We start from the raw sequence: 10,304 nt of genomic DNA on the forward strand, positions 1-10,304 counted from the left end.
CTGCAGCACATCGGAGCAGCAGCAACGGCAGAAGATTGACTCAAGGGTCAGTTTTCTTTCCTTTCCTCGGGCTCTGCTACAAACTCGGCTAGTCCACTCTTGGGTAACTCTGAAGGTTAGTTTTCCTTTCTTCAGGCTCTTCTATAAGTAGTGCACTCTTCTGTAACTCTAAAGGATTGTTCTCCTTTCCCCTAGGCTCTGCTATTACAAGCAGCTGGCACACTCTTTGGTGAATGAACCCAAGGGTTAGTTTCTTGTCCCTCAGGCTCTGCTCCTATATGCCACTTGCCCACTCCTGGATATATTACTCTTAGAGTTAGTTTCTGTAATTCTTGGGCTGTACCCTCCACCCCTACCCCATGTTAGGCATATGTATTATATAATGTGTAATCATTAATTATACATGTAGGTATAATTAAAGTCTATTATAGTGGTAATCATGTTCTGAGTATGGACGGATGTCAGTTTTATATGTTTTATTGCTAGCTAAGAATTCTAGTGATTTTTTTGTTCATAAAACTTTTTAATGTGTGTGTGTGTTTGTGTGTGTGTGTGTGTGTGTGTGTGTGTACACCTGCCATAGCTTAAGTTTGGAGGTCAGAGGACAAATTTGAGGTTTCTATGCTCTACCTTCTTTGAGACAGGGTCTCTTTCCAAGGCAAAGGAAGTGCCAGACTGTAGACGGAGCATTCACTTAACTGACCCACATGCCTTCGATTATCCTGGATTCACTTTCCATTTTTTTAGGCGTACTGCTATCAAAGATGCATGTGTCAAATTATATCTGGCTTTACATGAGTGCTGGGGAATTGAACCCAGACTGGTAAACTTTGTAAGTAATTAAAGTAACTACTGAAGTGCTGAGCCATATCCCCAGCTTGAAAATAAAAACGTTCATGCCTTGGGCTGGAGAGAGGGTTTAGCAACTAAGTGCTTGCCTGTGAAGCCTAAGGACAGCAATTTGAGGCTTGATTTCCTCAGGGCTCACGTAGCCCCAGATGCAAAGTTGGCACATGCGTCCAGAGTTTGTTTTCAGTGGCTGGAGATCCTGATGCGCCCAATCTCTCTCTCTCTATCTATCTATCTATCTATCTATCTATCTATCTATCTATCTATCTATCTATCTTTCTCTTTGACTCTCTGTCTGTTGCTCTCAAATAAATAAAAAATAAAAATGGAAACTTTTATGCCAGTTGTACAGGATTAGATGAGCTGCTGAGACATATGTGACAATGATAGCATCCTAAATTTTTAAACACTTAGGAGTGGACAACACCTTGAAAGAATGTGGTAAGAGAGTTAGATTCATGAGCAAGAGCTGAAGTAAAATAAGCAAAATTTGAGTAATGGTCAAGCATGATTTTCGTATCTCTGACCTTGGAAAGTCTGCTTAGAAATATGCTGTCTAAAAGTACAAGCTTCTGAGTAGAATATCTTCCAGGTGACTCTTCTCCTGTTACATCTTGTCCACGTGTTCTTTCCTTTTCCTGTCATTCTATATCCTTCAGAAAGTGATCTTGATACCATTTCTCTAATGGTCACTTTCTGATTAGCTCTGTTAAGTGAAGTAAAGTTATAATCTGACATTTACTTTCCTTCTTCTCCAGGGCCTGAGAATCTTATATTGTTGTTTCAGAAAGTAGAATTTCTATCAATAAGCAGCCTTTTGGAAGATGTCAGCAATCTGCAGAGATAGGTTTGGCAGAAAGAAAAAATAAAGTGTGGTGTGTAAAAGATAACTGAAAATACTGGCCAGATAAGAGGCTCCTGGATCTCCTGGATAGCTGTACTGATTCTGTTATATGGGCAAAGTTCTTCATCCCCACAAAGTTGAGAGAAAATAAATACAATGATTACATGGGAGTCACCTGTATTTTGAATTAGTTTACCTGTTTTGGTGTCTTGAATTTTTTTTTCTTTTTAACTTTGATTCAAAGCTCTTAGAAATATTTGTAAATTTTAGGAAGAGTGCAAAACATATAGTGTGTTTGGTACCTTCCCAAGGTACATCACAGCCACATTGTACCATAGTCTCTCATAGGTTTTAAAGCAGTGAGAGACAACTTGTATATAAATAATGGAAACAGTAACCATTTCCTTACAATACCTCTACTTCATAACAGCCATTACAGTATTTCCAAGCAATCACATTTAAACAAAAGGGGAAGATCTACTTCTATTCTCCAGAAGCTATGCACATTGCCATTTCATTAACATTGTTCTTATACCTCTACTCTAAATTCCAGAGTCTCATTCCTTCCAACAAATATTCTAACTTTGGCATAAGGTTGAAAGGTTAGATGTGTAGTTGGTTTTGTTATTCATCCATCTGCAAGATTAGCCTTTAAATTTTATTTTCAGAATTCTTAATCCTATAATAAAGGTAACAAGATTTTCTCATGGTGAAATCATAAAGCTTTTGAGTCCTTTTAGAAGTACTCGAACTGGGAATTTATAGCCCTAGCCTCATAATTTCATTTCAAGATCTCCAATGAATTTAAAAGCAACAAACTGAACTATGCTTTATACTTTGTTTTCACTGAAAGACTCACTGGTAGTAAGCATTTCTATAGATATTTGATTATCAGTGTCAACAGATGATCATTTAATTAGCTTTTTGGCCCCTATCTGCCATAAACTAATGGTATTTTATTTCCCAATGGCAACAGATTAAATTGAAGCCTTTAAGTCCAATCACATCAAAGAACCATTTCCAGATATCCCATAAACAATTCTGAGAATTTATCCTTAAATTCTTTACCTCAGAAACCACTTCCAGTACTGCCTTCTATATTAGTCAAAACTCTATCAGAAATAGGACCACTGGAAATGAGGTAATATAATGCATCCATTATAACAGCTTCATCATATGTAATTTCAGGAGCTGGTAAGATGGTCTTTGTTCCTTCTGCAACTAGTTATGAATCTAGAGACAGAAGACAAATGGTTAAAGTTGACAGACATAGTTGAAAATTATAAGACAAGTCACAATGATATTTTTCAAGGAAAGAGCTGATTCCTGTAAATGTCTTTGGAGGCTGGGTTGTTTTGTCTTTAGTGACCTCTTTCTGTATTTAAGTTTCCAAAATCTCTGCTGGAGATGACTTGAAAAAGAGTCTGGAAACTTGTCTGTAACAGCTTTTGGCCTGGTTCTTAGAGATGATAAGAAGATATGATGCAGTGAAATTGGCATCACTGAATCTCACAACATTGAGATGAGATAGGTGACTTGAAAGGTCTTATATTATTTCAGTAGGACTTCATCTATACTCATTTTCTGAAAGCACATAAATAGTACTTCACTCCAACTTCCACAGGCAGTGTATGCTTATATGTTTGTGCATGTATGTGCATGTAATAAGTTAACCAGTAATATACAAGCATAGGTACCATGGAACACATAGTTCAAATGAGTGACCTGACATGGTGCAAAGCCACTACACCATTCTAATTGCACCATTCCAAAAACTCTACAACCATGATGTGGAAACTCTGATAATGGTGTTTCATCTAGTCAGTGGAAGTATTGGAAAATAACAAGTTTTCACATAATTTATAGTTATTTCTCTCCAGACTATATTAGGGCTAGCAAATAATGTAGATGCACAGACTCTGACTTCCCAGTCTCCATCATTTCAATGATGTTTCAATAGTACTTTTCTCAAGGAATATTGTTTTGCTGAAAAAACCGGAGTGAATATTCTTTATCTTCTTTTATTTTTGAAGAAAGTTTAGTTTCCCATTCAGATACAGCTTGTCAATAAACAGCAATATGTTCATTCATCTGATAAATACTTACACAATACAGTTTGTATCTATCTATCTCTCTCTATCTATCTATCTATCTATCTATCTATCTATCTATCTATCTATCTATCTATCTATATGTATGTATATGTATATATATGTATATATATATATATATATATATATGTATTTTCAAGTCTACTCTTTCTTATTTCCTAATAAAGCTAAAGAGTCCAAATCCTCCAACATCTGGACATTTTTTGCAAGAGTATGATCTGAGAACCAAGAGTTCAGAAATTCCACTGAAACACTCAGAAGACTCAAAGCACCTGGTATCCACTTAAGTTAGACAGTTAAGAAAGCTACTGTACAGAGTACTAGGCTAACAAGGCAGTCAGGGACTGAGTTGTGCAGGACCCTATACCATTTTCAAATTTCTCCAGCATTACTTTCTGACTACACTATTTGTGGTGGTTTGACTCAGGTGTCCCACCTAAACTTAGGTGTTCTGAATGCTAGGTTCATAGCTGGTGGCAATTTGGGAATAGAAGCCTCCTGGAGGTGATGTATTTTGGGGAGGTAGGCTTATGGGTGTTCTAGCCAGCTTCCCCTTGCCAGTGTTTGGCACACTCTCCTGTTCCTGTGGTCCACCCGATGCTGGTCAGCCTCTACTATTGTCATCATTTCCCCTGCCATGATGGAGTTTCTTCTCAAATCTGTAAGCCAAAATAAGCCCTTTCCCCCAACAAGCTGCTCTTGACTGTGTGTTTTCTGCCAGCAATGCAAAGCTAACTATAATAGTCTTGCTTCACATGTTCTAAATATCTGAGATTTCTTCCTTTATTACATTAATATTAGCAAATTTTGCTTATTTCCATTCATCCACTATTTTATTCTCCTAGGAGAATACTTCAAAAAACACATTTAAATTTTTATACAGTGCTTACTTTATTATACCTATATATCCTCTTTCTGTCTGTCAAACACATTTGGTGGAAATGAAGATTTTACATGAACTTTATTGCAAGGCTATAGTTTGTTAATATACAGATTACATAGGAAAGGAAAGCTCTATTTAATAAAATAAAAGAGGGGATCTTCTAGGAAGGACTTTTTCTCTGTTGTTTCCAATGTTTACCCTGGAGGCTATTGACTTACATAGTCCTCTACTGGATTATCTTTCCCCTAGGCAGGAAAGGGCAACCCTTTTGTATACCAGTTAAATTAACTATAATTCCCTCTCTATTGAAGTGTGATAAAATTAAAGTTGCAGACAAGTGAAGTAGGCTACACATTTCTAGGTAAGATCGTAGTTGCCTTGCTATTTAGCCAGCATGGTGGTTCTTAGTTTCAGATGAACATTATAATTACCTAGGAAGTTTCTTGAAGCTCATTCCACTACAGAACATCATATGTTCATGTTATTTATAATAGTTTACAGTGACATTTGGCACATAGTCTTTATAAAGTTTCTAAGTTGTATGTTTTATGACCTATAAAGTTGAATATTTCTGTGGCAGGCCCTGGTCTACATTGACTTTCTGAAAGCATCACTGTTTGCTTATAAGTAGGATCAAATACACTGATTTGAGTTTTCCAAGGAACTTGACAATGATTAAAGTGATCAGTAACCATTGCTAGTCTAGTTGAAATTTACCTCTCTTTGTCAAATAAACTATCATACATTTGTATAGAGCCCAGAGTCACAGTCATACCAAGACACCTGACTCCACCCACAAATGTAAACCCTAGCATGCACATGTATCTCTTCATTTTTTTTTTTTTTATGAGAGAGCAAGAGAGAGAGGGAAAGAGAATGAGAGAGAGAAAGAGTTCATGCACCAGAGCTTCTACCCACTGCAATCAAACTTCAGATGCTCGAACCACCTTGTGCACATGTGTGATCTTCTGCACATGCATCACCTTGTGCATCTGGCTTATGTGGGTTCTGGGGAGTTGAACCTGGATTTTTAGGCCTCACAGGCAAATACCTTAACCACTAACCCATCTCACCAGCCTCTCCCCCCATGTATCTCTTTACATTTTTACAACAGTGATACACAGAACAGAAATTCTGAAAGACCACAGAGATCTGCACATACATACAGAAGCAGATTAACTATGAAGGTTTCCTCTCCAAATTGTGTTATTTGAAGCTACAGTTGGGTTCATCACACAGGTGTTCCTCATCTTCTGTTCTTCTGCAGTTATGATTTTAATTCAGCTTAGTGTCATGTGCATGTTCTTCTCATCCCAATGTTTGTTAGAGATGGTGAGATACGAAATGCCATCTCTACAAATGGAACTATGCATCATCTTACAAGGAAAGGAAGTTCCAACAAGTCATTTGTCTCATGTGACCTTGAGACCTCAGAAAAGAAAAAACTGACTTGACTTTAGGATCTGGTCAAAAGATTAAAATTAACATATAACCCACTTACATATTTTAGCTTATGGTTACATCACTTGAACATAAAAATATATATTCCCTATAGAAAAATTGGGCAAACAAAACAACAGCTTCAAAGATCTATCCAAGCAGGAACCATGTTCCTTTTAGTAGTGACATCATATATGTACAATCTTAACCTGAAAATGCCTCTATTGTACTAATTCTGACTTGCTGTATCTATTTAATTAACTATGTTGTCTTTGCCAATGTCTGACTTTGTAGCATTTGTTAGGAAAAAGTATCCATGAGTACATTATCAAGTAATTTGGGATTCCAGAGAGTAGATAATGAAAGAAAGGTACAGCCTCCAGTCAAGTTTCCAGAATGGAATGGAAATTGAGGTGTCCCATAAAGAGCCAGGAATTCCCTTAATTAAGGAAATGGCAGGAGGAACTTTAGTAACTGTAAAACAAGCAAGGAAGCAAAAGGTAAATGCAGAATTAAATTCTGGCTCTATTAAAGACTAAAGGAAAAAAAAATCAAAGGATAGCATGCTTATAAAAAGGTTGGTAATTGATTGCAATGTTTATAAAGATAAATCTAAAAATGACAAGTACATAGACTAGGAGGCAAAAAGTAGTAGCATGTATTCACAGCAAAGGAAACACAACAAATGAGTAAAACGTATGAGAATATATTTTGAATTCACAAAAAATAAAAGTTGCAAAAATGTGCATATGTCAAAATACTTAAACATTAAAAAGTAATCTTTTCATTCTAAGTGATTGGCAATGATACAATAAAAATAGGTCTCGCATGCCACTGAAGGTTGGCTGAGAAGTCTTTGTAGATATGTAGTTATTAATAAATTTGAATATAAATGTATAGGGTTGGCATAGTGACACACGCCTTAAATTCCACAATTTGGGAGGTAGAGGTAGAGAATCACTGTAAGTGCCCAGCCAGCTTGGGGCCACAAAGTGAATTTCAGGTATGCCTGGGCTAGAGTGAGATCCTACCTCAAAAACAACAAACACAAAACAGTATATATGTTGAACACAGCAGTTTCATTTTCAGAATATCTTGGGTATTTCCTTAATTAAGAATATAAGAGAGGAGGAGTGGAGTGGAGAGATGACTTAGCAATTAAGGCACTTGCCTGCAAAGCCAAAAGACCCCCAGGTTTGTTTTTTTTTTTTTTTTTTTTTTTGGTTTTTCGAGGTAGGGTCTCATTCTGGTCCAGGCTGACCTGGAATTAACTCTGTAGTCTCAGGGTGGCCTTGAACTCACAGTGATCCTCCTACCTCTGCCTCCCGAGGGCTGGGATTAAAGGCATGCGCCACCACGCCCGGAAGACCCCCAGTTTTATTTCCCCAGGACCCATGTAAGCCAAATGCGCAAATTGGTGCATTTGTCTGTAGTTTGTGTGCAGTGTCTGGTGTTCATTTGTAGTGGTTGGAGGTCCTGGCAAACTCCTCTCTTCTCTCTCTCTTCTTTTCTTTCTCTGTCTCTTTCTCTCTCAAACAAATAAATTAAAATTAAAATTAATTAACGTAAGAGTGACCACGAGTTACCTACAAATTATGGGAGGGCAGACTATTGGGGATAGAGGTCTTGGATATATAAGGAGTAGGGAGGGAGTACACAAAAGCTAAGAAAACATGAATCAGTCCCATATATAAATCCTAGTTCTGACTAACATCTTACAAGACAGAACCACCAATAAGGTTGGGGGGTGGACAGTTGGGACAAAGGTGGAAAAGCTTAAACATTTTAAAACCACAGACTCTGGCCAATAATTCCCAGGTTTAGAAAAAAAAAAAAGAAATATAAGAGAACACATTATGTGCCATTGAGTGTATGGCATCTTCACTGTCATATAATGTGTAAAAGTATAACATAAAATAGACAAAATGTTCTTCCATGGTATACTAGTTAAAATAAGTGTTGTTTGTACTTTAAGGAAATTCTAAAGCAGCTAATTACACAAACTAGATACTTAAAGATACAAAACATGCTGATGTAGAGTGCATAATTTGAAATATTTATAGCCAGTATTGAAGACAAACATAAAAATTGGACAAGCATGTTCTAGGAGGTTAGTACAGATTGTATGGCCCAGTAGATCAGAACATTTTCATGTGGATGATAATAAGTTTGGCTTGATCTGATCAATCGCCAATACTCTCTTGTTTGTAAAGTCATTAATTTCCTTTTTTTTTTTTTTTTTTTTTTTTTGTTTAAGTAGGATTGACATTGTAGATGTATATGAAAGATGCTGGTTGAAATAATATTACCATGGAAGCTGGAAAATTCACAAGAACTAGATGTGAGATGGAAGGAAAAACTGAAGAAAAAGATCAGGATGCATTTATGCATTTTCTTTGTTGTGATAAGAAAACTCAGATAATGCACCCAAGCCACCCATACCAGCTTTTATCTGTTTATTTTCCATGTCCTCCTACCTGTGTGGCTCTTTGATCCCTTGCCCTCCCTCTGCCTGCTGGAAACAAATGGGTCAGCTTTTAGAGCCTGGCTCTGGCAACTGTTCTCCCAATGTTAATTATAGATTTTGGATTCCTCAGCACCCAGTACCCTTCTCCATCTTCTCTTTTAATTCTCAACCCCACACTATTCCAGTGGATGTTTATAGAGAACCTTCTCTATGGGCACTGTCTGGTTGAGTAAACCAAAGAAGGTCTGGGCCTTTTCAGGCCCCATAAGCCAAGGAGGAATATGAAAATCAATTAATAACTCAGTGATGTAGATCATTGGACCTGGCATATGAGTTACAAATTAAAAAAAATAAATAAACTCATGATGATTGACTGGAAACACGAATGAAGGCTCCTTTGAGAACGTGGCCTTTGAGCAGGAATGGGAAAGACCCTGACCAGATCTCCTCAACTCATTCCTCTCCTGCCTGGGGAAGGCAGTGCTCTTCGTAGGGCAAGTTTCCTTTCTTGTTAAGAAAAACCTTGACTAAAAGCAACAGAAATCTTGCTGGAATGATGGTAAACAAAAATGGCAATTCAAATTATTGTCTTAGACGATCAGAAAGCTATCAAGGAACCCATATCTATAACTGGGAACCAAGTCAGAATGCTATGGAGACAACAATTATGCTCTTCGGTGTCAAGATCTCACTGGTCGTTGGCTACTAGAGGGGCTACATACATCAAATTCTCCGTAAGTTAATAATATTTAACCCATTTAAATAATGCTGAATTCACTCTGCAATAGAGAATCTGATCCTTTTCAGAAGGTACTAAGATCCGAGAAGATAAACTACCCCTTACATTTCAGCCGAGCTAAAGCTGAAACCACAGAAGAATTGGGAGATGAGCAAAAGTGCTGCTTCCATGGCGAACAATCAGCACCAGGGTGAACAAGACAGACACTGAGGATCCTCAACACCTACAAAAGCAGAGATCCAGAGGCTCTTAAGAGCTCATCACTGAAATACAGTTAAAACTCACCCACGACAGCTCAGGAAATTTTGCAGAAGAGGGGGAAGAAATATTGTAAAAGCCACAGAATAATACCTCATACCCAGAGGTATTCTCTCCCTGCTGAAAGTAAATGACTGCTGCTCTCACAATGCATGAACCACAACCCCATGGGAAACACCTGCAACCCCACAGAGGACGGTCCCCAGTGGAATGGGGCCAGGGACGAAGGAAAGGAGGGTACCAACATATGATGTATCCATATGAAATATGTTGTTAACAATAATAATGATAATAATAAATTTCTAAAAAGAATTGTTGTCTTATAGACAAAACAGAATAGGCAGCTTTAAGGCTGCCATCACTGAGAGAACTGTACCCAGAGCCTTCAACAGCAAATTACTACTGGGTCAACTTTTTACCTCTACTTCCTTTCTCCCTCCCATTATCTCTTTCCTACCATCCTCTGTGTATGCCATTTTCTCTGTCACAATGCTCTTCCCTACAAGCATGGGTATATATATATATATATATGTTTTAAGGTTGTTTTCTCATATTCCTTTAGTCTTTGTGAACCTAAAGACAAGTTTTTGATGCTAGTTTAAGTGAAAAAATATCAGGAAAAAAATCTTTGCTTTGGCTTTCTATAAGTTGACTTCAATACACCTGGGAATAGAGAAGGGAGAAAGCCACCTGCACATCTATATGAAGTGAGC

The sequence above is a fragment of the Jaculus jaculus genome, chromosome 1 (assembly GCF_020740685.1).
Source record: "Jaculus jaculus isolate mJacJac1 chromosome 1, mJacJac1.mat.Y.cur, whole genome shotgun sequence".
NCBI classification, from domain to species: domain Eukaryota; kingdom Metazoa; phylum Chordata; class Mammalia; order Rodentia; family Dipodidae; genus Jaculus; species Jaculus jaculus.